Genomic DNA, 25,155 nt, shown 5'->3' with positions numbered 1-25,155 from the left:
GTGAAAAGCAAATGAATAAGACCTTTGGCTATTTGGCTTGATCACTATCAAACCATGACCTCTTCTGCAATTGTACCCAAAGTAGCCTTTACAGACCCTCCAAGTGTCCCTGTTTTAGAGAGAAGTCCCTGTTTTAGAGAAGTCGTCCTGGTTTCTGATTTGATTCCGGAATGTCCCGCTTTTCCTTAGGATGTCCCTGTTTTCATTGAAAAAATGTTGGCGGGTATAATGTCATCCAACCCCTGAGCCATCTGAAGCTAAACCTGTATAGGGTAGGTTGTTTTTTTAATGTTTAATGTTTTATTATGTTTTTATATATGTTGGAAGCCGCCCAGAGTGGCTGGGACAACCCTGTAAGATGTGTGGGGTATAAATAGTAATATTATCCTTATGGAATGGGATGTCCCTATTTTCATTGGAGAAATGTTGGCGGGTATGCCTTTATGCCCCATTTAATGTTTGTGGATATTATGCTGCTTATGCATCATTGATTTGACATTCAAATGCTTATTCCTGCATTTGGGGCAGAATCAACAACTACTAGATTTGTACATGTTCTTTCTCAGACTCATAAGACGAGACCCTGTTTTACATGTTTGGATCGTCTATATTTATGCTTTATTTGCTTTTATGTGTTTTTATACTGTTTTTCTGTTTTAGTTGTGCTTTTTAAATATTTTAATTATTATGGGCTGGATTTAACTAACTGATGCCACTAGGACCTCCACTAGTGCAACAGGATTCCTCTTGCACTGACAGAGCAATCTCCTTTGCACTACGTTAAATTCCTATCATATTGTTTGTTTTTTAGACAGTACACAATGTAGAGATGTTGTCCTAACCCAAAAAATAATAATTAAGTGGTATATAAATGATTTTAAATAAATAAAATTTCTCTCAGAGTCTTCACCACTCAAATCAATCTACCGTACATTCCCATGTATAAGACAAGGTTTGTTTCCTTAAAAATAATTCAAAAAAGTGGGGGCTGTCTTATACATGGGTAGTGCATAGGGTGGACGTTTGATTGGTTGCTGCTGCGGCTGTCAGCAACTATTGTGTGTGTTATTGGTTGCGGCGTCAATGAGTGGTGTTGATTGGCCGACGCTGCGGCAATTGGTCGGGCTGACAAGGGGACAGATGGGAGACAGATTTTGCCATGTGTGCGGGTGAGCGATTTTCGGCATTCCCCACCCTAAAAAAAGCTCAGCAACCCTCGGTAATACCCCCCCCCCAAAGCTCAACAACTGAGCAATCCTCCACAAAAAAGCTCAACTTACCGTATTTTTTGCCCCATAGGGCGCACCGGCCCATAGGACGCACCTAGTTGTTTTTTTGGGGGGGAATTTATTTCCCCCCCAGGCGCGGGGCTGGGGCGGGGGATGCCCGAGCTTCCCCCTACCCCAGCCCCCAGAACAGGCTGCTATCCGCAAGCCTAGGGAGCCCGGCGGGAAGTTGCGCTGGTCTCCCCAGGCTTGCGGATATCTGTCCCCTGAGCTTGTGGGGCTGGAGCTGGGGAGAAGCATGCTTCTCCCAGCGCCAGCCTCCAAACCAGGTCGGGGAACAGCGGGATGGCGGCGTTGCGCCTCCCCGCTGTCCCCCAAGCTTGTGGGGCTGGCGCTGGGGAGAAGCGCACCGACCCCTCTCGCTCTCCAGGCTTCAACGAAAGCCTGCATTCACCCCATAGGACGCACACACATTTCCCCTTCATTTTTGGAGGGGGGGAAGTGCATCCTATAGGGCAAAAAATACAGTACTATTTTCCATCACCCCTTATTTTCCTAAATTTCAGTCCCCCAAAATAGGAAGCGTCTTATACATGGGGGCATCTTATAGATGGAAAAGTACAGTACATATATTTTAGTTAGAGCTATCCAAAGTCCCATTAAAGGCATTCACAGTTTCTTCGCACAGCTGACTGGCCTTGTGCACAAGTTTCTGATTAGCAAGTATGGAGGGAACCCCAAAATTAATTGCCCTTTCTCTGCTACTTGTTTTCATCTCAAGCTTGGAGAGATATCATTATATGCAGTGAGTTGGTTTTCAGTGGCCTCAACTGGGGAGGACTTTTATGACCCACTGGAAATTCTGTTGTGTAACCACCACAGATTAATAACTGTAAATCAATTTATTGTTTAACAGCATCAGCTGAATTGCACTGAAAAGCCAGTAATAATTAATGATTATGGCAGTTTTGTTTATTTTTTTGCAACCATTTTTATGATTTAGTTTCCATGGAATAAATTAATGACCCTGAACTAGTTTTCAGCAACTCTTTGCTAGGTAAACCAGCCACTGATTTAAATCCTTGGATAAATCTGGTTTCCCAAGGGGTATTCTCCAACCTAACAGCCCCCCAGTTACTGACACCGACTCAAATGAATAACATGGCAGGACAAGTGGCAGTGGCCCTGAGATTGGGGAGGGGGCAGTGAAAGAATCTGAAAAAGCAGCCATATACTAAATGGAGAGATTCTACCACCTACATCTGTTTGAAATACAAGTTGGTTGGTCTGGGACCGTGACACATATTTAGGGAACAAAGCCCCACCTAGAAATCTGATGGGGTCAGGTCTGAGACATTATGCTGCAAACCTCTACCTATTCTCAACCTCTATCTATGTGTAAGTAAACCATATATCGTATTGGCCCGAATATAAGCCGCACCTGCAAATAAATTGCCCCTTTACAATTGAAGGGTAAAAGAAAAAAAGACAATACCCAGGCTGCTTCCAGGGTGGGGGGGTGGGAGCTGTGCCGCTTTTCCAGTAGCATAAGGTCTCGAATACACATTAAGCCGCACTTTAACTTTTCAGGGTCTGAATTGGGGGGGGGGAGTGTGGCTTATATTTGGGCCAATAAGGTAACACAACATGCCAGTGGCTCTCCAGTAAAAAGGTAAAGGACCCCTGACTGTTAGGTCCAGTCGCGGATGACTCTGGGCACTCATCTCACTTTACTGGCTGAGGGAGCCGGCGTACAGTTTCTGGGTCATGTGGCCAAAGGAAACCAAGCCTAGGTAGCCTTCGAACCCTGAACACGTCTCACCATTTGAAGAAAATGTGTTTGCATAGCACTTGTGTGTAGTGATATATTGGATGCAAACAAACTAAGTGAGTTGCTTTCAGTTAGCCACAACTGAGATCGATGGGACAGGTTAATCAAGACTTAGGTCCTGTTGATTTCAGTGAGAACTATGGACAACTAACGTAATCTGGATCCAAACCATGGGCTGGATGAAGTAGCTCATGGTTTTCAATGAGAACAGGAAGCCTATGATTCAAGGTGAGGGTCCTCCCACACCCAGACATCCTTTTTATTGGGCATTCAAGAATACTTCTGCTCATAGTGCCATTTGGAAGGTTCTAGGCCAGGGGTTGTCAACCTGGTCCCTACCCCCCCTAGTGGGCGTTTCAGGAATCTAGGTGGGTGGTAGGGAGTTGTAAGGCGCAAGCTGAATCCTCCTTCCATCAAGCACTGGTGGGCGGTAAGGAAATTTTACCATCCAGAAAGGTGCATTAGTGGGCGGTAGGTATAAAAAGGTTGACTACCCCTGTTCTAAGGGACACGGGTGGCACTGTGGGTTAAACCACAGAGGCTAGGACTTGCCGATCAGAAGGTCGCGGTTCAAATCCCCGCGACGGGGTGAGCTCATGTTGCTTGGTCCCTGCTCCTGCCAACCTAGCAGTTTGAAAGCACGTCAAAGTGCAAGTAGATAAATAGGTACCGCTCTGGCGGGAAGGTAAACGGCGTTTCCGTGTGCTGCTCTGGTTCGCTAGAAGCTGCATAGTCATGCTGGCCACATGACCCAGAAGCTCGGCCAATAAAGTGAGATGAACGCCGCAACCCCAGAGTCGGTCACGACTGGACCTAATGGTCAGGGGTCCCTTTACCTTTACCCCTGTTCTAGGCAAACCTACTTTCAACACTGTTTATGCACAAAAGTACCACAAGGGATAAGCAGCTTGGTTTCCAACCAGTGCATGTTCCATAACTTCACACAAATGTTCTGTTATTATCCGCCCCCCACATTTTCGTTGGGCCATAGTGAAAAGAGTGCCCCTCCAGACAGCAACAATGCAGAAACATTAAGAACATAAGAAGAGCCTGCTGGATCAGACCAATCTAGTCCAGCATCCTATTCTCACAGTGGCCAACCAGATGCCTGTGGGGAACCAGTGAGCAAGATTCAAGCACAAGAGCACTCTCTGCTCCTGTGGTTTTCGGCAGCTGGTTTTCGAAAGCATTGCTTTCCCCAACTGTGGATGAGGCAGAGCGCAGCCATAAATAGCCCTCTCCTCCATGAATTTGTCTCAGCTTCTTTTAAAGCCATCCAGGATGTGGCCATCATCACTGTGTCCTGGGGAACTGAGTTCCATTGTATATGCACTACCTGGAAAAGTGCTTTCTTTTCCCTGTCCTGAATCTTCTAACATTCATCTCTGTTGGATGCCCTTGAGTTCTAGTGTTATGAGAGAGGGAGGAAAAAGCTTCCCCACGTCCAGTTTCTCCATGCCACACAAACTTTTATAAAGTTCTGTCATGTCACCTTGCCTTTTCTCCAAATGAAAATGTCCCAAACACTGCAACCTGTCTTCATAAGGGAGTCACTGCACTCCCTTGATCATTGGGGGAGCATCACAAAACCACCAATAAAGCAGAATGATGTGTTGACGGTCTAGTATAAATCCACCACGAATGCACTACTATTGTGACAATGGCATGTTGCAGAATACGCCAGCAAAGTAAACAAACAAACAATGGAGCGCAGACTGCCCATGGGAACCACACACAAAGCACAAACATAAGCTACACTCTTACCACGGTCACATATTTCTTGAATGTAGTTCCTAAACTAAAAGCAGCAATACTGAGAGGCCTGGTTAAGAATTACTATCTTCCTCGTGGGGGGAATTAAACAGAATAGCACTGCATGGCCCCTGAGAATGCAGGTCATTTGGAACAAACCAATGCTTTCCGATGGCTATTTACATGGATCATTTTAATACCACGCACTCTATGTGCACTTAATGAGTATGCAAGACTATTGCACAGTTAGGAAGTTCCTGTGTTCGTGTGTTCCACCCATCCATGTGACCTCACTGAGAAGATAAGAGCCTTGCTGGATCAGACTAAGGCTAGGGCTCCTTTCCTTCTCTCCAGGTGCTGATATTCAGGGGCATATACTGTCTCTAGAAGTTCACAACAACAACAACAACTTTATTATTTATATGCCACCCATCTGACTGGGTTGCCCCAGCCACTCTGGGGGGCTTCCAGAAAAATATAAAAACACCACAAAACATCGAGCATTAAAAACTTCCCTATACAGGACTGCCTTCAGATGTACAGTGGTACCTCGGGTTACAGACGCTTCAGGTTACAGACACTTTCCGCTAACCCAGAAATAGTACCTCGGGTTAATAGTACCTCTGCTTCAGGTTGAGAACAGAAGTCGTGCGACGGTGGCACAGCAGCAGCGGGAGGCTCCATTAGCTAAAGTGGTGCTTCAGGTTAAGAACAGTTTCAGGCTAACAGCGGACCTCTGGAATGAATTAAGTTCTTAACCCGAGGTACCACTGTATTCTAAAGGTTTATCTCTTTGACATCTGGTGGGAGGGCGTTCCACAGGCAGGCGCTAATACCGAGAAGGCCCTCTGCCTGGTTCCTTGTAACCTCACTTCACTCAGTGAGAGAACTGCTAGAAGGCCCCCTGACCTGGACCACCTGGCCACTGTGGTTGGTGCAATTGCAGCGCACCATGGTTGCACAAATCATGACTTCTGCCTCTCTGTTGGTGATGGCATCTGGTGGGTGACTATCAAGGACATAAAGGTTGCTCCTTGAAATAACACGGCCAGGTTATTTCCCCTTCAGCTAGGAGCCTGCTAAGCCAATAATTCATTTGCTTGCTAGAAAGGAACAATGGAGTACAAGATGGTCAGGGAAGTGGAGAAAGAGCTTTAGCAGCCCCATTGAGGGATCTTCCACCTCAATCTGGGCTCGGATAGAGTGATCCCTATGATTAGATAAACGCGTACAGACATCAAGTTAAATATGTGCAGGATTTGCCGTAGTGTCTAGTACAATATCGTAAACCTCCGGCCTATTTTGCTCCGTTCAGCAAAACAAGCCTTTTGCTCAAATAAACTCCTTACGAAGGAAAGCAAAAATAGCTTCTTCACCCCTACAAGGTCTGCGGGAACCAGCTCCGGAAGGATTAAGGATGCTAGAAATAGCAAACGAAAGAAGTGTATGCACAAGGGTATCGGGGTGGGGCGTTTCTTAAGGGGAACAGAACGATTAAATACCTGGAAATTGCCAAAGGGCCATATTTAGCCTTTCTCCTTTAGTGCTGATGACTCAGATGTATTATTGCTAGTGTTTTCAGCCTAGCTTCCAGGGAACAGGCAACTTTCCAGAAGTGGAGGCTGCTGGATTAGTGGGAGGGGGGCACAGTGTCCACCAACCTCATATTGTCCTCAGTGACCCCCCAACCCATCCACCTTCTTACTTAGAACCAGTCCATTGGGGGGCAAAGCCTGCCAGCTTCCCCTTCCTTAGTTGTTGCTCTTGTAGAGCTCAGCAGGGAGGGAGACAAAACTAGAACTGGTTGGCTCTGACACCACCTACTGTTGGTCTCCCTGCCTTCCACACTACCAGGTGCAGCGGGGCACCAACCAGTTAACTTTTCTCAGCACTATGAGGCAGTTTGATGCAGGAACATGATCCTCTGCTCCCATACTATGGAAGGGAGCACATAGCTGTACCTTTGTTCTCCACTCAAAACAATAACAACACGGGAGACATGCATTGTCTCTGATCTAGATGGAAATGTGAACAATGCATTTCTACAGAGTGGGTAAATGGCTGCTGATCTATAGCCTTGCCTGTGTTTAGTTGTGGTGTGTGCAGTGACATTACAAGTTCTGGTACCAAATAGAGACAGGACAGGAACATGGCTTAGGTCACCTCCCAGAAAGAATCTTGGGAACTGCAGCTTGTTAAGAGTGCTGTGGTTCTGGTGGTAGTAAACTACAGTTCCCAGGGTTCTTAGGGGAAGTCGTGTGCTTTAAATGTATGGCGTGAATGTGACCTCGGAAGAAGTTCACAATTCAGTAGGAAGACAGTGAGCAAAGCTGTTTCCGGAGGCCCTGCGCTCTCCTCAAGATTTTGAAATTTTAACTACCATATACAGTGGTACCTCAAGTTACATATGCTTCAGGTTACAGACTCCGCTAACCTAGAAATATTACCTCGGGTTAAGAACTTTGCTTCAGGATGAGAACAGAAATCGTGCTCCAGCGGCGCTGCGGCAGCAGGAGGCCCCATTAGCTAAAGTGGTGCTTCAGGTTAAGAACAGTTTCAGGTTAAGAACAGACTTCTGGAACGAATTAAGTTCTTAACCTGAGGAACCACTGTATGGAGTTTCCAGACACAGTTTTTAACTGATAGGAAATGGCAGGTCACCCAACTGGGGGTGGGGGACACAGGAAGCGTCCTTGGGAGAAGAAAGAAGCATTTCACTTGCTTTTAAAATGCAGTATTTAAAGCTGTCTACCACCAACACTTTAAAAGGGGCAAGACAAATTCATGGAGGAAAGTTCTACCAATGACTATGAGCCATGGCAATGTCTGTACAGAACTTCTGTATGCTGCCACTGAATATCCAGCTGTTGTGGAGCAACATCAGCACTGAATGGGGTCTTTGTACTTCTGCTTTGTGGGCTTCTTTGAGGCACTTGGTTCACCATTATGGAAAGCAGGAATATTGCATTACATAGACCTTTGGTTTGACCCAGCAGGGATCTTTTAATGTTCTAATGCAGGGGTAGCCAACTTGGTGCCCTCTAGATGTTGTTAGACTACACCTTCCATCCTCCCTGACCATTAGCTATGCTGGCTAGGACTGACTGGAGTCCAATAACTTCTCGAGGATGCCACGTTGGCTAACCCATTTCTAATGGAAGTCTTGCCATGCAAACTACATGGGCAATGTGAAAGTGGGAGAACTGACCCTTTTCACTAAGGTGGGTGTTGGAGTCTGCTTCAGAGGCATTTGGGAGAAGTTCGTGTCACTCCTGATGTTCCATAAAGAGGCCTTCCTTGCATTTAAAATCATTTGGATTTTCTCTTGCTTCTGCAGAGATGAATGTTTAAGTGTACATGTGCAAAAGCTGCCTATTTGAGGCTATTCAGTCTTCTGTTTACTATCCCATGTGGTAAGCCAGTTTGGGCAGGAGTACCTGAGTTACAAGAATCACGCCAGCACAATCATCTCAAACCGTCCCTTCTGCTTTTTCACACACACACACCCCCTTTGAAATTTCAAATTCCAGTTTGTGGACAAAGTCCTATCTATCTGAGAATATAGATCTCCGACCACTGACCAAACTCCATTCCAAGCAACTACCTAGTTATGCTTCTCCCCAGGCTCTGACATTCAGTGCTTGGAGCTGCAGGAAAGGTTTGAGAACCAGCTATTCATGCCTGAGCAGCTGTGCACCTTTGAAGAGTGGATCTGGGGGCCCATTTTTTGTGGCTATGGAAGAGGATAACCTTCTGATCACCAGTAACCAACCAGGTAGGAAGATCCTTGTCGCCTGTAGTTCCAAAAAGCCTCTAATTCAAAGGAAAGAGCCGAAAGCGTCTATTGTGCTTGAAGTATTCATTTTGGGCCACTGGTTAAGATTAAAAAAGGAAAACAATGTAGAAGGGTTTGGCTACTGAAAGCCAAAGAGATAGGAAGGAAGGAACTCCAGTTGGAGACATTTGATGTAGTTAACAGATAACTCTCCAGAACAGCTTTCTCGCTCTCATCCCTTCTGATTCTCCCCAGATTAGTTCAAACTTACTTTTGTGCTAATCATTTCTCGGCCTGTTTATCTTGCATTAAAAAATTAACAGAGAATAGTTTACTGCATGACTTGCTAACAACTGCAAGAAATGGCACACAAAGCTGCCAGGCTGAATTCTGAGCCCTTGTGCAAGATCTTGCTTTGGATCTAGGCACCTAAGTTTTCCAAAGTTTTTAAAAAGAATGATTATTCCCACCCCTCTAAAGTCAATATTTTGTTCCTGCCCCTTTTCCATGACCTGAGTATATATTTGCTCTCCGGCTGTTTCCAAATGAAGCAGATAAAGCCCGCAAAGGCTTGTATTTTGTCAGACATTAGTAAACAGGGATCTTCTTTCCACACCATCAAATCCCGTTTGCCTTTTGCCTGAATTCATGTCTTAAATGATTACAGAGCAGTTCCCCCCCTTCCCCCACGTGTTAATAACCACCCCTGTGGAATTCAGCTGAATCAGAAGGATGAAGCACATTTATGGATTACTAGCCAACTGGAAGAAAAGGAAAAAGCAGCAGATATAGGTACATCCATGCTGCAGCTCAGAAAGGGGTCAGGTATGCAACTGGTGCAGAACCCGGGCAAACAGTTCAGGCAAACAGAGGCTTCAACCGCACTGGTTTTTCACATGACAGACAAGCAGCGCCAGCCCAGCAGAACAAGTTCACTCACCTCAGGCAGCTGCTCTTCAGTGTTATGAAAGGGCAGCAAATCGTTAGTTGTTGGATTCACTTTATTGCATTTTTACTCCCAGGGTGCTAAAACAACTTGATTAGCCTTGGGTGACATGCACCATGACTATGACACTTCCTGTTTTGTTCCCGGCAGCAAAATATCTTTGGCTTGTCTTACAGATAGGAGCCACTGCAAGGCCAGTGTAGACTCCTCTACAATTTTTATGCCTGGCTTCCAAATGCTAGTGAAAATGCATGTAGAAAATATAGGTCCACCTTTCCTGGTGATGTTCTGGATTAGTACTCCCAAAGCTGAACCAAGAACTCGGGAATCTGTTCTATTGATGTGCCTAAAATCAGAGAGCACACACAGGAGGTCCCTTTGCACCCCCAAAATATTTGAGGGGTCCGGGAGTCCCCAAATTTGATGGGTATTGCCATTTAAATGGTGTGTGCGTGCCACGTTATGCGATCGATTATGTGGGGCGGAGCTTACCTGCCCTCCCCCAGTTTTATTAAAGTTGGCACCCCTGCACACACACACCCCACACACCCTGCCAATGCATTTCCTGCATAGACCTTCCTCTATCAGAAACAAGCAAGGCTACCAACTTTTTATCTAGCAGGGCTCCTGTGACTAAAACAACTGCATGACAAGCAGGAAATCAGCAAGCAAAGCTTTCCCTTTCACTGCAGGGTTGCCTCCAGGCTGTCAGCATTTTGCAGGGGGGAGTGAAATGAATACCCGGCAATTTAGGTTTGCACAATTCAAGTAGATTCCATCTGTCGCCCTAGTGCAACAAATCCCCTTAGAAATAAATGATGGAAATAAATGATGGGGATATGCACTGAAAAAATTGGGAGGGGGGAATCAATGATTAATAAGTCAGGATGCATATTCATTGTCAAATAACTTCCCTGAAAACAAACAAATCAGAATAAATGCTCAAGAAAGACCGGACATAATCTAACCACTGCATAAGCTTTGTGCAAGCAAATCAGGATTGAATGCTCACTCAGTAGGTCATCTGGAGGAACCCTGTTAGAAAAAAGCTTCACCAAGTAAATGTTGTGCTTGTCATGTAGTTGTTGAAGAGCAGCCCTGCTAGATAAAAAAAAGAAAACAGCTGGCAGCCATGAGATGGAATCCCCTCCCCTTCTATACTCCATTTCAATGCAAGGTCAACTCGAAAAAGTAAGGAAATATTTAAGTGTAAATGCATTTCTGATACATGGGACATTAGTTGGTTGCTGGAAACTTGTGGGGAATCCACAGTCAATTATCCTGACGTGGAATTGGATTTGCATAGCCATTTGACTATGTACACAAACAGCAAAATCACCATACTTTACTCATACGGTCATTTTCTATGGGAAGGATGAAATCACTATTCACAGTCAGCCCCGACAGCTGAGTTGCTGCTGCTTAGCAGGAGGGAGAGTGGCGAGTTCAGTGTGGCGCAAACGGAGCGCTCCTGCTGGTGTGTTTTCACTATGCTGACCTCCCACTAAGCAGCGACTCAACTGTCAGGATGTAAAGTGAGCATTGCTAGCTCACAAAACCATCTGTTACTGAGTGTGTCGGCTATGGGGGCTTCCATGCTGTTTCTAGCTGGGATTCTGATGCAAAATTAGCATTTGTTCTATTTGTTCTTTAGATGTCTGTTTGCACTCTACCTGCTCTGTTTTTATGGTGATAAATATTACAAAAGACATGGTAAATCTACGATGCTCATTTCATCCAAAAGAACTCTCTACTTGAGGAAGACAAATATTTTGGAAGCTTAAGGCATGGCCACATGCATCATCTAACTACAATAACTAGGTAAAGGTAAAGGGACCCCTGACCATTAGGTCCAGTTGTGGCCGACTCTGGGGTTGCGGTGCTCATCTCGCTTTATTGGCCGAGGGAGCCGGCGTACAGCTTCCAGGTCATGTGGCCAGCATGACTAAGCTGCTTCTGGCGAACCAGAGCAGCACACCGAAACGCTGTTTACCTTCCCGCCAGAGCAGTACCTATTTATCTACTTGCACTTTGACGTGCCTTTGAACTGCTAGGTTGGCAGGAGCAGGGACCGAGCAACAGGAGCTCACCCCGTCGCGGGGATTTGAACCGCCGACCTTACGATTGGCAAGTCCTAGGCTCTGTGGTTTAACCCACAGCGCCACCCGCGTCCCTAACTACAATAATATAATATAAAATAACTACAGCAACCCTATAAGGCAGGAGTGAGGAGCCTGTTTGGCTTGGTGGACCAGAGCTTTCTCTCGCCACCCACACTGATGACATCAGGTGATTGATAGGTAGGGCTCACCTGTCATTATCGACTCACGGGGTGGAGGGAGGGACCTAATTCGCCACTTTGTTCCACACAGGGAACATGCTGGGAAAGCAGCTCCCAACAGGATCAAACTCTTGGGTTGTCAGTTGATGAATGAAGACTTCCACCCTGCTTCTGCAGGGGTAGGGTTGCCGTATTTCAAAAAGTAAAAACCAGGACACTCCAAAAGTTGACTTGCCTAAGTTCCAGGACAAAGCACCATCAATTCCACCTTTGAAATCCCAGTAACGTCCAGAAAAACCTGGGCGTATGGCAGCCCAATGCAGGTGACAGTTTTGCCAGCACCAAGTGGAAGGTGCATCATTCTGTTATCACCCTGCATTTTAGATGGAGGTGAGAGAGACCGGCTTGATGAAGGCTGCATAGCATATCCCCTCCCCGCAACATTTCAAGAGGGAAAATTGGGGCAACCCCCCAACACTGTCGCTCACCCACTTCCCCCCTACTATCATTGTCCTCTGGCCTTCACCGTTGCCGCCTCAGGAGATGCTGTGCTGGTCCGCACAGCCTAGGGGAAGACACAGCCGCCGTCTCTGCTGCTGGCCCCAGCTTCCAGAAGTGCCGCAGCAGAAGGAGGAAGAAAAGTAGCAGGGGCAAGTTTATTCCCCCCCCCCCGCCCGCTTTTTTCAGTGTTAACTCACTGACTCGTGCCACAGTGTGGAACCAAAAACCACCTGTCTTTTGGCCCTGCGTTCTGGCGTGGCCAGAGGACAGGAGCCAAAACAGGACATCCCCGGATTGGAATTAAAAGCTGCTAGGGCAGCTTTTATAAATTTGGGGTGTCCCGCTTGGAGGGCATAGCATAGTGAGTTCATTGCAAATGAGAGATTTGAATCTGACGCTTCCCGATTTGTAGCTCAGCCTCTTAGCCATTACATTACACGCCAGCTCTTGCCTCAGTTGTATTAAGGCTTGAATAAATGAAAATCCTTGGGTAAATTAAATTAAACATCACCCATCTTCTTCAAATAGATGAAAATGGTGTTGTGGTAAGGAGAGAGACCACACTGAACCAATTAATCAGTTTGGTAATTGGCCCGGGCAGCGTATTCGGGAATGGAGCACTGACTCCTTGTGTGATAGTGATTCCCCACCCCCCACCCTTCAGGTCATATGACTGGTCACTATCCTCTGACATAGTTGTTTGTTCCAGTGTTGAGTTCCTGTGCATTATCTGCTGATCTAGCCTTGGCTGTCTAGACCAATTCTTTCTAGGAGATTCCTGTTTACCTGAAGAGATGTGGTGTTTGCATCTCTTATAAGCAGGTGACCAAGGAAGTGTCAGTGCTACCACAATGACCTTAGCACTGTTTCTTGCAGAGGTTACAACGGCATTGCAAACTTAAACCAGTTTTATGCCTCTTTGACCATCACTGTTTGCTGAAAGTAGGGTTGCCAACTTGTGATTTCATCCTCGTTTTCTAAAATACTGATAATGACTTCTCTGGGCTCCTTCAGAGCACAATGCAAATTGAAATATTAATAACAGTAATAATGTCTGCAGGGTCTGGGTTTCTGTAAATAGTTCTCTCATTTTGATGACAGTCTGGTTTTTTCATTAGAGACCATAATGCTCAGCTGCCATTAGTTATAACTAAAAAAAAAATTCATGCACAGAAAGACCAAGAGTAATTTTAGATTTTAGCTGAAAGCCATGTGTGGAGAACCTGAATTCTGCCACCAAATATACAGCCTTCCCCATAAAATTTGATTTATAGGCCTTTTATAAATCTCATCTGAATCCTTTCTTTCTTGAACTGTTCTGTTTGGAAGTTCGTATAAACACACAAAAGATGCCCTTTTTGGCTGTTCATTACATTATCAGAATCAGCCTACGAAGGGGAACTAAAACATCCTCAAAGTGCTGGACGTAATCAAAGGCCCAGAAATAAACAAACACTACCTGAGAAAGGAGAAAGAACGGGAAGTGTCAACCTTGAAAAATATAGGCCCCATTCACACATCACTGTAAGCCATTGTTAATTCTTAATGGTTTATCCTGGAAATGCACAGTGCTGTTTTCTAGAAAAAGAGGTGCCGGAACTCACCATGAACACCTCCCTTGTTCTCTTATAATGGCAATGGCCCCACCTGAGAGCTGCTGGAACTGAATTCCAGTGATTTCCAGCTGGAAAAAAAGCTGGAAATGCAGATGGCTTCTGATCTCCTCGCCTTTAGCCAGCAGGAGCAGCAAACCACAACTGATGACTTAGCATTTCGTCTGAACCAGAGATTGTAGTTTGCTTTACTCAGACAAACCATGATCAGGAAGCCAAGATGAAACGTTGGCTTTGCATCATGGTTTGCTTGCAGCGAAACAAACCACAACCCATGGTTTAGTCATAACGGTATTCAGGAGTGGGGCATTGTTCATGCTGCTTAGAGGGAGGTGAACAAAGTGGGAGCCATCCTTGGTTCTATGGGAAACCATCAACTATGGTTTACTGCAGGGCAGGAGAAGCTCACCTAGTGGGGCTGAGCTTACAGCAATAGCCTCCTGGCAGCAGCAGTAGCATTGCTGTCATTTCTCAGCAGGAGTGAGGCGGCAGCAAAGTTGGGGTTCCACTGGCAGGAGTTCCAGATTGGCTCCGCCAGAGCATTGAAGAGCCCCCAACCTCACTGCCTCCTTGGTGCCCCCTCTCCCAGTAATCAGCAGCAATGCTGCTGCTAGGAGATTACTGCTGCTATTACTTCCCCCCACTGGGGAAGCAGCTCTTGCACCGGGGTAGCCAACATGGTGCCTTCCACATATTTTGGAATTGAACCCCCATCATCCCGTCCTGGGATGTTGCCTGGTCTCCTTTGTACTGCCCAGGACCCCTGGGAAGAAGGGCAGGACAGAGATCTAATAAGATGAATCTCAAATCCTTGGCCATGCTACCTGGGGCTGATGGAAGTTGTGGTCCACATTGGCTATCCCTGGTTTACCATGAGATAAGGTGGTCATTGTGAACAAGCTGAGTAGCAAACCATCTTTTACAATGGATACACCTTTTCAACACTGCCTTTCAAACAGCTTATTAATGCTCCATTACAGAATTTTGTAATAACGATTACAGAAGTACCGTATTTTTCGCCCTATAAGACGCACCAGACTACAAGACGCACCTAGTTTTTGGAGGAGGAAAACAAGGGAAAAAAATATTCTGAATCTCAGAAGCCAGAACAAGCAGTGATCCCTCTTGCTGTTCTGGCTTCTGGGATAGCTGTGCAGCCTGCATTCACTCCATAAGACGCACACACATTTCCCCTTACTTTTTAGGAGGGAAAAAGTGAGTCTTATAGAGCAAAAATTACAGTATCTTTGATATGGCTACCTTCTTGCTCAGTTACAAGAAGATTTAAATATTCTCTGGTGGCACGTAAATAATAATACTCCTGGTCCCCCCCCCCCACTGAAAAAGTGAAACTGCCAGGCTGATTGCAGCTAATGTCACCCAAACCTTTATTTCCAGGGACAGAAGGCCAATGTTGAAATCCCTGTGTTCAGATATTTCATCCAAGCAATTCATTCCTCTCTTAGCCTATCCACCCAATAAAGTTTTGGTAGGGGAAAAGAGGAAGGGGATTTGAGGGGTCATGGAGTGTGGACAGATATAGTGTAGGTTAGGCCACAGAAAAACAGAGGATCAAGTACAGGCACCCAAAAAACACCCAATATACCCCACAAAAAAGGCAGCTCCACAGACTGATACAATCCCCAATGCATTTCAACAGAACCCTTTGTCAATAGAAAATTTCTGTATAAACAAGAACAAAACGATGCTTCCCGGTTTGGGGGGAAATGGCCGTGGCTTATTTCCAATCCAAATCTGACAGGAGCCAAATTGTGGGCCGTGGGCAGGAGTCTCCCCTCACTAACTGCAATGCATCTGTAAAAGGGCCAGTGTGATTACAAATCATTTTGGAACTCTATGAAATTGTTAGCCCTGGGCCGAAGTAAGCCTGCGGGACTTCAACCATCATTAACCTCCAATGTGGAAGAATAGTGAAGGCCGAAATAATTATATGTTTATTTCACTGAAGACAGCCCCTTCCTCTGAAGCATTGGCATATGCTGTGAAGTTGTTTAATCTACTTATTTTTCCGGTTTTCTTTCCAGGGTTGCATGGAGGCCGGGATGGTAGATTAAAACCTTCTACCTCTTCTAACTACCGGTAATCACACAGGTGTGAATGAGCTATCCAAACAACTTGCAGGGGGGAAAAAGCCCACGTAACCCAAAGCTGCTGAGCCATCTTGAATGAAAGAGCATGTTAGTAGCATAGTATTTTGATCATTCACCACTTGGTTCTCCCAGAAACCATCCTTAGTTAATGCCCCGTTCTGCCATAAAATAATTAAATTATATTACAACCATAAAGTGCATAATTTAAGTCAACCAAGCATTTCAACAAATTGGAATATAGTGGCAAGCTGAAGCCATGAACCTTTATAAATCAATCATCAACTGATAAACGCAGCAATGATTAACTCCCAGAACTGGTGTCCCCAAAGTTGGTTTATTGAAAACATGCTGAGGGCGGATGATATTGGGTAAGTTAATTGCGGGAGGGAGAACGTTGGCGGGGCATAAACCTAGCATGTGTTTGACGTGATCTGGCGGGGGGGGGGGAAGCCTAGTGTGAACTGTCCAGAGATCTCCAGTGTTTCTCCTTCTTCTTGCATGAGAATAGTCACTATTACTTGGCATCTCTTACACAGCCTTCCCTGACATTACTCAGCAGTGTGGTAGCTACAACATCAGCACAGTCCCTTCCTGTACAACTAGGGTGCCATCAAAACCTCTGGATCATGTGGAAAGTGCAACTCCAAAAACTGGAGCACCATTCCCATAGGAAACCGACTCCCTCATGGTGTTCCGGAGCTTCTAAACAGTGTGGGAAGCAGTCATGCCGTCGTAGTGGCTCCCTCTACCCTCAGGGAATTGCTGTTGCTCAGTAGTAGAGCATCTCAAATTCAATTAGAGCTGATTCAATGGTGCTGATAATGCCAAAGTTGTAGGTTCAGTCCCCGTAAGGGACAGCTATATATTTCTGCATTGCAGCGGGTTGGACTAAATGATCCTCAGGGTCCCTTACAACTCTGCAATTCTGTTATTCTACTTGGAACACTAGCACAACAGGCAGAGGTTTAGGTTCAGCTAGACTTATTACCCCTGGGGTCTCTGTTTTCAAACTGCAGGAATGAAACATAAGAGATTATTTAAATATGTAGCCTGAAGCAACTATACCATATGGATATTCTAAATGTGTTTCTCTTCCCTTAGGGCATGCCAGCACATGATTCATTCTGAGGATGATGTGCTAGAATGAAATCCTTACACTCTGTAGGTACGAAAGGAAATTATTACCAGATTGTTACGGGATGCGCAGCCGATGTAGGCCACAGAATTTGGATCCTGAGTCATAAGAGCAAAGGATTACCTGATCTTTCTAGGGATGTGCCCTGTATTTTTGGATTGTACGCTATGCCAAAAGCACTAAAGAGCAGGAAGGCATCAGCAAGAGATATGTCATGGAATCGGACCATGGAAAGGAAATTCATTTAAAGAGACAGCTACATAGGGTTTTTTTTGTTATTTAAATGAAGGCTCTGGTTCTAAATTTGCAATATTTGGGGTGCATGGGTGGATAACACGTTTGCCCTGAGGACTCACTCATGAAGCCTCTCAGCAGCCTTGCACAAAAGCTGCTGCCATGGGAATACCTCTTACAGAAGAGGTAAGTTTAGATCTACTCCCATGTGGTTTGGGTTCTCGTCCCACTCAATTGAAACTTTCTAAAAGCTGAGAATTCAGTCACATCCATTATACAAGCAATGATAGCTTTAGGGCAAAGAGAAGATGCTTGTTTCAGTGAGCAGTTCGAAGGGGGTTCTGGGAGATAGAGACAAAATGGGTGAGTAGCTTCTCCACAGTTCCAGGAACCTCAAACATCTAGAAGAATCTGAAGGCCAAATGGGTTATTGTGATATGTTGGCTTCAGAGAATGTTTGCCCAGAAATTACCGGACAATAAAGGAGCAAAGAAAACTTCCTGCTAATCAGGTTTGAAAACTCAAGAGTACTAATCCTCACAAAAAAAAAAGCACCAGGCTTGACTCTTCTTTGATAAGTTTAAAGCTGTTAACATGTTTGAAAAAACAATGAATCTGGGTGCTGTTTTCTCCTATGGGGAGGGGGCTTTGAGAGGGAACCCCTCCGGGTGTTTCCACATGTAGCATTAAAATGCAAAACATTCCCATGCACTAAATATTTGGGGGCATGTGTGAATGTTGCTGATGTGGGTGGAGAATGAAATTTTAAACTGAAAGATACATTCTAACCAATCAAGATTTTACTTTCACATTTCAGATTCTGGGAGCCTTTCAGTGACACGCACGGAAGTTAGATGTACAACTTCAGGCAACCATTTGCGCAATTTGCTTGGTTAAACTCTGGCAACACTTGAAGGAGGGAAAAACACCCAGTAATACTTTTTCATCCCCAAACAGGCTGATGGTCAAAATTAAAGTCCTAGTAGGACCCAGTACCTGGTGTTTCCTGAAGGAAATCATAGCCATTCATGTTCCAGATGGACCTGATGGTTCTCCAAAGAGAGAAAGAGAGAGCTAGAGGAGCCTCACACCCCGAGAGGGACTTCTGCCCAGCAAGCAGCATAGGGGTTCTGAGCAGGGAGCCATGTTCTGTCTGACTAAGCAAAAGAGAAGCCAGCTGGAGTGTGGGCTGCAGGGCTAAGATAATCCCCTTAATGCCAGTCACAATGAGATTTGATTGGAGGCAGGAGTTCATGCTGTGGAGTTTAAGGAGTGCTGCTGAGTGCTGGAACAGGTTTCGTAAGGTAGCCCCAAGAGCTGTGCTACTGTGGCCATGTCCCATGACCATCCTGTGCTGAACAGACCACGTTTCCAAAGTGGCTGCTGCTGAATATGCACTCGCGTCTGCATGTGATTCGTGTGGAGTCAAAGAGTTTAAATGTAATAAATACATAGCATGTCTGCAGCACTTTATCTCAGAGAACATCCACACCAAACGTTTAAAGCATAGGGTTTCTCCCAACGAATTTGGGTCTGTTAAGGGTGCTGGGAAGGTTAGCTCTGTGAGAGGTAAACTTCAGTTCCCGGGATTCTTGCAGGGGGAGGCATGTGATTTAAATGTCTGGAGTGGATGTGGCCAGTTATATTTACATACCTTCCAACATTTCTCTGATGAAAATAGGGATGTCCTATTCAATAAAACCAAGAAGTTTATTATTTATACCCCACCCATCTGGCTGGGTTGCTCCAGCCACTCTGGGCAGTTTCCAATATATAAAAAAACATGCTAAAACATTAAACTTTTTTTTTTAAAAAAACAACAACTTCCCTATACAGGGCTGCCTCCAGATGTCTTCTAAAGGTTGTATAGTTACTTATCTGCTTGGCTCAGGGGTTGCATAACTCCATACCCTCCAACCTTTCTCCAATGACAATAGGGACATCCTAAGGAAAAGTGAAGGGATGTGGGTGGCGCTGTGGGTTAAACCACAGAGCCTAGGACTAGCTGATCAGAAGGTCAGTGGTTCAAATCCCCGTGACGGGGTGAGCTCCTGTTGCTTAGTCCCTGCTCCTGCCAACCTAGCAGTTCAAAAGCCCGTCAAAGTGCAAGTAGATAAATAGGTACTGCTCCGGCGGGAAGGTAAATGACGTTTCCGTGCGCTGCTCTGGTTCGCCAGAAGCGGCTTAGTCATGCTGGCCACATGACCCGGAAGCTCTACGCTGGCTCCCTCGGCCAATAAAGCGAGATGAGCGCCGCAACCCCAGAGTCGGTCATAACTGGACCTAATGGTCAGGGGTCCCTTTACCTTTAAGGAAAAGTGGGATGTTCTGGGATCAAATCAGAAACCAGGATGGCTTCTGTAAATCTGGGACTAGAAAATAGGAACACTTGGAAGGTCTGATACTGCTGTTTGCATGTTCAGTAGGTGTGCAAAGCCACTCTGTTGTTTGCACATAAAGGCTTCTCACATGCTGGCAGAATGAGTTGCAGGTGAGGGAGCTAGACTGTGCAGCTGAATTGCACTGATGCAAAAGGATGCTCTGTTGTGAAAATGGCTTAACTGGTGTGTCTTTTAAGGGTTGGGCTTATTTCAAATCCACATCCGTAAGGTTTCCCAGGGCCCACTGCAACCACACTGTATATTATTGTTCCTAGTTTCCCATCCCAAATGCTTTTTGACAAGGGGAAGAATTTGACTTGCGTCTCTCGGGCATCAGCACTTCCAGTTTTTGATGATATACAACAATACCGAGAGCAGATAAGGCAGTTCCTTTCTCGCTTACTGGAAAGCTTTCTGCTGGCATGGAGATGGAGATATGCCACCCAAGCCAAACACTTCCTTGCAGGTGTACATGCAGGTGGGGGTGCCATGGAAGTTTTTAAGCAAAGGCTGGATGGCCATCAGCCATGGATGCTTTAGTTTAGTTGCTATTCCTGCATTGCAGGGGGTTGGACTAGATGACCTATGGGGTCCCTTCCAACTCTACAATTTCTTGATTCTATGAACCCTCTTTTTGCACAAGCAAGCTGCAGTCTGCAGAAAGGAGAATTGAACGCTGTTGGAGTGTAATGATTTGGAAATCAATAAAATGTGGCTTCTGTGCAAGGGGATGAATTGATACTCCAGAAGGTGTGAAAAAGGAATTATTCGACTGAAGACACCAACAGTGCAAACTTATGCGCACCTAGTCAAAAGTCAATCCAATTGAGTTTAATGGGGCATGCTCCCAGCAGGTATATGGGTCTATGACAGCAGCCCAACACCACAGTTCTTTAAATCCCTATTCAACAGTAAGTCTCACTGAATTCAGTGGGGCTGCTCCCAGGTAGATATATGCACATTCCATGAAGCCACATTGCACTAAATGGGACTTACTTCCCAGTAGGCATGCATAGGATTTTACTGTAAGGCTGCAATGCTTTGCACACTTACCCAGGAGTAAAGGTAAAGGGCCCCCTGACCATTAGGTCCAGTCGTGACCGACTCTGGGGTTGCGGCACTCATCTTGCTTTATTGGCCGAGGGAGCGGCATACAGCATCCAGGTCATGTGGCCATCATGACTAAGCCACTTCTGGTGAACCAGAGCAGCGTACAGAAACGCCGTTTACCTCCCCGCCGGAGTGGTACCTATTTATCTACTTGCACTTTGACGTGCTTTCGAACGTTAGGTTGGCAGGAGCAGGGACTGAGCAACGGGAGCTCACCCCGTCGCGGGGATTTGAACTGCCGACCTTCTGATCGGCAAGTCCTAGGCTCTGTGGTTTAACCCATAGCGTCACCTGCATCCAGGAGTAAGCCCTATTAAACATACTCAACTCACGTACAAAGAGGTAAATCCCGCTGAACACAACGTGGCTTCCTTCTGAGTTAACATTTAGAATTGCAGGCAGAAAACTCTTCTTATTCCAGTATGAGCTATGTAACTATGCAAATGCAATTACATTTTTAATATTAGAGTTACTATTTTGCAGTTACCCATGAGTGTGCTTTATTGTATTGTGATTTTATGTTTTACTGTTGCAGAAAGATGGGATAGACATTTTAATAAATAAGGAGTGCAGAAATCCATGGATATTAGTAGGCATGGTCCTTGCCAAATGTATGCAAATATTCATTTAACGTGCCTATTGGCAGGAATATGTTTTAAGTTAAATGCTACTAAAAAGTAGCTGCTAGGGTTCCTCTCTCAGCTTCCTTTTGTTGACTTCTCATCGCCCCCTAGTGACAAGTCATTGAATCCAAGTAACTTTCCCTTTTCCATGAAAGGCGACTTCAAACTGCAGGTACAATACAGAGCCACCCCACAGTTGCCTCTTATAATAAACTCAGGGATGTACAAAATATGCACAGATATGTCAGGTGCGAAGATGGTCTGCAAGCATGTGAGACTCAATATAGTTCTGAGTCTTTCCTGCTTGTTGCTCACATTTTTATGGCGAACATAGCAGGTTTTTTAAAAGTAAATCCTTAATAGCATGCGTGTTATAAGTGTGTGGTTTTTTCCACTGGATGCCCATGCACAAAAAGCATAAACAAGCTGCTGTCAAGTCCTACTTATTAGTGTTATAAAGTAGCCATGAATTTGCAACCGTAAAGCCTCTTACACTCGCCTTGAGCTGCTGTGATGTCATGGAATGTTCACAAGTATTTAAAGTGCTCAGGAAACAATCTGTTGGAATATTCATTGTCCATTTTGAGGAAGGAAAGGGAATGCCAGTTTTGCCTGGGGAGATTATTTGTGGGCCATGGGGAGGATAGCAAAGAGCCCCCAGACAGTAAAGAATCTAAAAAGTCATTGAGTGGTGCTGAATTTTACATATAAATTTTAAATGGCCAGCCAATTCTTTGGCTACAGACTGGTACAACACATTCAGTACTGCTGTTAATTAAGTTTAGTTTTTTTCTGTGAACGCAGGAAGCTGCCAGTGCCCTTTTTCACATGTAACGCTTAGCCAAAGCATGGCTCAGCGAATGTTCAGGCTCCCACAGTGGAGATTGTGACTGCTTTACTCCTCCTCTGGTCATTCTACTTCTGCACTGAACTCAGCCATGCTTTGGCTTAGCGTGTTGTCTGAACTTGGCTCTCTCAAACAAACCACAAACTATAAGCCAGGGGTGGGCAACCTAAAGCCCATGGGCCACAAGCAGCCCACAGGGGTCGTTTAACTGGCCCACAAGCCGCCCCCAAACCAAGCCACCCACTCAGCAAGTCCCCCACATGCTGCACTAAACTGGCGCAGCGTGGCACGGGGACTCACTTCCGCAGACGCCGGAAATCGCGGGTGCGCGCAATCTCGCTCACTGAGGGATCTCCACTGGAGTGAACTGGTCCAGGCAAGGTAAACCTTGCCAACCCCTGCTATAAGCGATAAGACACGCCTTGTTTATGGCTTGTGGTTTGTCTGGCGAGAGTTAAACCACAAACCCGGGTTCAGATGCCAAACCATGGCTTCACACAGTGCAGCACAGCAGCAGAGCCACCAGAGAGGAGCAAAACAACCGTTATTTCCTCTCTGGGAACCCACATGTTTGCTCCTTCACATTAAGCTATGGTTTGGATTTACGTTACACGTAAACCGGGCCAAATGCTGTCAACTGCTTGATAGTGACACATGGATTTTGAAATAGGTTAGAGCAGTTCTACTTGCCTTAATCTTAAATGATCTCCAAAACTGAAAAGGTGAGCAGATATAACTCTCTCAAAACACACTGGGAATAATGTCTTTTCTTACACAGGTGACTGCTTTTTCCTGTATATATATATTTTTTTACAGTTGTGATGTCTCTCTCTCTCTTGGAGTACCGTCTGCTGTTATGACTCTCAAACGCTCAAGAGAATCAATGCCGTCACCAACAAAGCCAGTCCCAGCTATGAGGCAGGGTGAGGTAGTTGCCTCATGAGGTGGAAGCTGAAAAGAGAGTGCTCCTGCGGGAGCCCCACCTGCCCTGCCAACTTTGCTGCCAGCAGAGAAGTGGAAGATAGCGCTGGATGGCTCCATCATTGGTGCTGCTCTGCAGGAACCACTGCACAACCCAGGTAAGGAAGACTGCAGAAGGGCTGCATGTTCCCATGTTAGCAGAAGGGGACACACTGCCCCCTGTTCACCAAGAAAGGAGAAGTTCAGGTTTGACCTGAACTTAACCTGGTGAGACTACCATTATTATTATTATTATTATTATTATTATTATTATTATTATTATTATTATTATTATTATTATGGCCTTTGTCTAAAGATCTCAGGGCAGTGTTCAACACATTACGAAACATTCATAATAAAAACCTGTCCATTAGTCTGGAGTCCCAATGGATATTGGAGGTTTAAAAGGTAAAGGGACCCATGATCATTAGGTCCAGTCGTGACCGACTCTGGGGTTGTGGTGCTCATCTCACTTTATTGGCCGAGGGAGCCAGCGTACAGCTTCTGGGTCATGTGGCCAGCATGACTAAGCAGCTTCTGACGAACCAGAGCAGCACACGGAAATGCCGTTTACCTTCCCGCCGGAGCGGTACCTATTTATCTACTTGCCCTTTGCTGTGCTTTCGAACTGCTAGGTTGGCAGGAGCTGGGCCTGAACAACGGGAGCTCACCCCGTCATGGGGATTCGAACCGCCAAACTTCTGATCGGCAAGTCCTAGGCTCTGTGGTTTAACCCACAGCGCCACCCGCATCCCTATTGGAGGTTTACTGCTCTGCAAAGATTTCTTCCCCCAGCCAGCAGAAGTAAAATCAATTATGCAAACACACACACAAAAACAACAACCCACAAATAAGCTGAACACCTCATTTAGATCACAGAGATGGGCTTTTCTTGGTAAAGAATTTTGGTTTTCCCTCTCCACACATCACTGAATAGCTCCAAACTGCCATTTTCTCTTACATCCTCTGCATCCCAATTCAGGAAAGCAGTTTTGAAAACGGACCAAGGAAGAAAGGGGATTTACGGACCATGAGACTATTCACCTCAGGGTCATGGGTTCGAGTTCCACGTCGGGCAAAAGATTCCTGCATTGCAGGGAGCTGGACTAGATGACCCTCGTGTTCCCTTCCAACTCTGCAATTCCACGATTCTATGGGACATCATTCCTCCTCTTTAATTGGCCTTGCCTTTTCAAAGTGTATTCCAACTGACAACCACTGCCATGGAGTATATTTGCTGCGGGAAGAGATTGCAGCTACACCCAGCGAGACATGCAAGGCACTCAGACATGACACGTGCTCACAAATCTCTTGCCGTGGAGCTATAATTTTCCAAAGACTGTAAGCAGAAGCTGGTGACTGATTAGCAAATGCACATGGAGTCAGTCTTGGGAGGAAGGAGGCTGGTAGGCCCCAGCCGACAGTCTCCATTAGGAGCTTGGGGCTTTGAGCCATAAACCCGGTGAACCAATCTGTGGCGGGTGTCATTTATGTGTCGGCAAACACTCTTAGCGAGGTCTAGTTATTGATTTGGACAGTATAAAAAGGCTGTTGTGCCACTTGTTCAGGTTTGCGCAGGTTTTATGACTCTTGTTCTGAGGAGTGTCAATCTGTTTGGTTTTGCCTTATTCGCTCAGGTCTCTTGTTGACATTGGCTGAGCTAAGTGGTGTGTATCCACGCCACTCCAGGAAGCCAAATGTTTGGCTGCCTTGTGCTCTGCCTCTGCTCCTCCATCCTCCCAATTCCTTGGAGGTTACCTACTGTGTGACACACCCAATCCCCAACCTCAGGTTTTCTGGGCGGAAGGTGGGTGAAAGGTACATTTTCC

The 25,155-nt window shown here is 45.7% G+C and overlaps 1 protein-coding gene and 1 long non-coding RNA gene across 4 annotated transcripts in view; one reads left to right on the top strand and one right to left on the bottom strand.

Moving 5' to 3' along the window:
• Positions 1–25,155, bottom strand: part of HNF4A (hepatocyte nuclear factor 4 alpha) — a 62,822-nt gene that overhangs the window by 27,150 nt on the left and 10,517 nt on the right. The gene's annotated exons all lie outside the window — the stretch shown is intronic.
• LOC309373193 lies at positions 8,411–24,797 on the top strand. Of its 3 annotated transcripts, XR_014169817.1 has the most exons (5): positions 8,411–8,584; positions 16,038–16,123; positions 17,138–17,201; positions 23,243–23,445; positions 24,309–24,797. It is a non-coding gene; the product is annotated as an uncharacterized lncRNA (long non-coding RNA). The 3 variants fall into 3 exon arrangements; XR_014169815.1 differs by lacking the exon at positions 16,038–16,123 and having other exon boundaries at positions 17,138–17,197; XR_014169816.1 differs by lacking the exon at positions 16,038–16,123.

Source organism: Podarcis melisellensis (genome assembly GCF_964234715.1).
Source record: "Podarcis melisellensis genome assembly, chromosome: 6".
NCBI classification, from domain to species: Eukaryota; Metazoa; Chordata; class Lepidosauria; order Squamata; family Lacertidae; genus Podarcis; species Podarcis melisellensis.
Note: the sequence above shows the minus strand (reverse complement) of the source record. Positions and strands in the feature narration are given on the sequence as shown.